Source organism: Neovison vison, chromosome 4, assembly GCF_020171115.1.
Source record: "Neovison vison isolate M4711 chromosome 4, ASM_NN_V1, whole genome shotgun sequence".
Lineage (NCBI taxonomy): Eukaryota > Metazoa > Chordata > Mammalia > Carnivora > Mustelidae > Neogale > Neogale vison.
The window spans coordinates 129,122,686-129,125,934 of record NC_058094.1 but is presented as its reverse complement, the minus strand read 5'-3'; positions in this window follow the sequence as shown (position 1 = coordinate 129,125,934).

Sequence of the window (3,249 nt, the reverse complement as noted above, 5' to 3'; positions counted from 1 at the left end):
ATTTTTGAAATGAGCGAGCAAGAGCTTGATAGCTTCTATGTATGGTACGTCTTAACATTGTAAAGTTTTGCTATGATGAAAACAATATTTGTACAGATGAAAAGCAAGACTCTCTTTTCTGTGGTTTACACTGTTGATCAGAACATGTTGACTGTATATAAAAATTGGATGTATATTATTCATTGCTCTACTTATGATTACCTTATAAATAATATTGTATCCTTTGTTAACAATGCAGTGTTGACAAGTTGATAATCATATCTGACCTACTGTAGATGTTCTTCTTGATGACTTTTTAAAATTAATAAACTTTATTTTTAGAGCAATTTTAACTTCAAAAACTGAACAATTGAGCAGAAAGTACAGAGTTCCCATATCCTCCTTGCACCCCTCCAGCCTTTCCCACCATCATGCCTACACCCAAATGGCCTGGTAACTTTTTTTTTTTTTAAGATTTTATTTCTTTTTTATTGGAAAGAGAATGAGAAAGTGAGAGAATGAGTGGGGGGAGAGGCAGAGGGAGAAGCAGACCCCTGCTGAGCAGGAAGCCTAATGTGGGACTCGATCCCAAGACCCTGGGATCATGACCTGAGGCAAAGGCAGACGCTTAACCCACTGAGCCCCCAGGCACCCATCTGGTGGCGTTTTAAAGTTTGGAGGTTTCCTGTGTGTGACTGGGACACTCCTCAGTGCCATGCTTTGTAGCCACGTGTGTTCTGACCCTGGGGTGTAGATACTGCCCAGGGAGGGAGAATAACGCCCCCATCTCCCACCACTGCCTGGCTTCCATTGTGGAGAAGCTCAGAGCCAAGAGGAGAGATTTTTCTACAGCAGGCACAAAAGCAAACAGGAGTTTTGTTTTGATTCTGCTAACTGCTAGAAACCTGAGGAACTAAGAAGCACACCCTCGTGTGAGAGGGGCTGGGCTCCTTGGCTCACACCTCACATCCCCACCGCCTGCCCTTCCAAGCTGGGGACTTGCCCACTCCATGAGGCCTTCCTGTGGTGGGAATGCTGGTAGCCTAGGCTTCATGTAAGCCAGGAAAGTAACAATCAGCCCCAGAGGTATTGTTCTGTGCAGGTTGAGGTAAAAGCCAATAACCAGGTTCTCTGGTGAAGTGCTTGAATGGGTTAGTGAATAAGCCATCCTCTTATCTCTTCAAACCGGAGTCAGAGTCAGGAGCTCTAAACCCATCCCAACAACAGAGGAAATGCACACAGGTCATGAAGCAGGTGACACCGCTGAGCAGGAGAGGTCAGCTTCGGGAAACCGGGACCAGCACAGCAGCTGGGCGGTGGGAGTGCACAGGCAGGAAGCTGTGGGCGTGCACATCCTAAGCTGGTTTTGGAGAGTGGAGCTACCACCTAGAATCCACGCCCCTGGCCTGGAAGAGTCCACAGAGCTTTAGGTTTCTTTGACTTCCGTGCTCTGACTCCAGAGAATAAAGCTCAGCCCCCCTAGTCCCCCCACTACTTTCCCGGGACCAGCTGCTCAGTGCACAGTGCTCCAGCTTGTTTCTGTCACACAGGAGGACTGCGAGCAGGAGGTCGGCCTCTGCCGGCTCACAGCGCCCCTGCTGCTCAGTATCCACACTCATCGTCTCCCCGGAGATTACAGCCTTGTTTTTGCATTGTTTATTCTGAAGATCATCAAGCGCCTACATGCAGAGGGCTGAGAGCACATTGCAATCCACGCGGAAGCAGGACTCCAGGCTAACGAGGTCCTTGAAACATAAGCCAGACGGGAGCTTCTCACTGTCCCCATGGGAGCCCCAGGCTTCACCGGCTTCCTGGCCTCCTGAACTGCCACACCCTGGCATGGTCAGGTGCCTTGGGAGGGAATAAGCCTCTTAGGGCCCCAAGCCTTTGATTAGGAGGTTTTGCCCCATATAGAGAAAGACCAGTGTCTGCAAACGAGGCAGACATGGAGTATTATGGGTCACTGGCTGCCTCAAGCCTAAAGCATCACCCACCTAGGGAAGGCCATGGCCATCCCACAGGAGCTTCCTCACCTCAGGGCAAACTCACTAGCACCGCTATCTCCACCACCCCCCACTATCCTGCTCCCCATAATTCCAGCCAAAGCTCAAGGCAGATGGAATTTCAGCCTGAAGAGACTTTGCTCTGGGCCAATAATCTTGTGAAAGGAATTATAACTGTCTGGCCTCCACATCCAGAAAGGACATTCAAAAACTTGAGTAGAAAAGCCCTAAGATCACATCTGATCTCCTTCCTAGTTTCAAAAATTGTAAACAAAATATGGCAGAGATCCTATGGGCACACGTTTGTGGTTTCTAAATGAGTACCTTGAAGCAGCCTCCCCCTCCCCTCCCCATCAGTCACACTGAGAGCCCTGAGAGTTACAGGTCATGGGAGGACAACCACATCTATACTCTGACGTGCTTCTACAAGTTCTGCCTTGACTCCCCTTCTCCCTGCCTGGGACACTGAGCTAGAAAAACTAGATTCTAGGGTCTACAAGAAACAAAGATATATCCTTTATCTCGTTCTTTTTTTTTTTTAAACTTTTATTTATTTCTTTGTGTGTGAGAGAGAGAGCACACGTGAGTGAAAGGGCACAAGCAGAGTGAGCAGCAGAGGGAGAAGCAGACTCTCCGCTGAGCAGGAAGCCTAATGTGAGTCTTGATCCCAGGACCCCAGGATCATGACCCAAGCTGAAGGCAGATGCTTAAGTGACTGAGATACCCGGGCATCCCATCCTTTACTCAATTCTTTTTTTTTTTTTTTCCTAAAGATTTTATTTATTTATTTGACAGAGAGAAATCACAAGTAGTCGGAGAGGCAGGCAGAGAGAGAGAGAGGGAAGCAGGCTCCCTGCTGAGCAGAGAGCCCGATGCGGGACTCGATCCCAGGACCCTGAGACCATGACCTGAGCCGAAGGCAGCGGTTTAACCCACTGAGCCACCCAGGCGCCCCCTTTACCCAATTCTTAAAGGTGAATCCAAGCAAAGAGCATTCCTCAGCCTCAATCTGTCACATGTATAGTCTGGAGTAAGACTACAGGAGGACCTGGCGTGCCCACCACTCTGTTCTGCCCCAGGGCTCAATCCTGCACCATGTAGGTCACTCCGGGGCCACTCCTTGGCATGGAGGTCTACACAGGTGAAGATGCTGAGCAAGCTTCCAGTCCAGGGCCACTTGGGCAAGAAGTCCCTAGAATCCCAGTACCTGAGTAAGAGCAGGAGATGGAGGGCAGCCTACAGGTGGGTGCTTCCTTCCCAGGAAAGG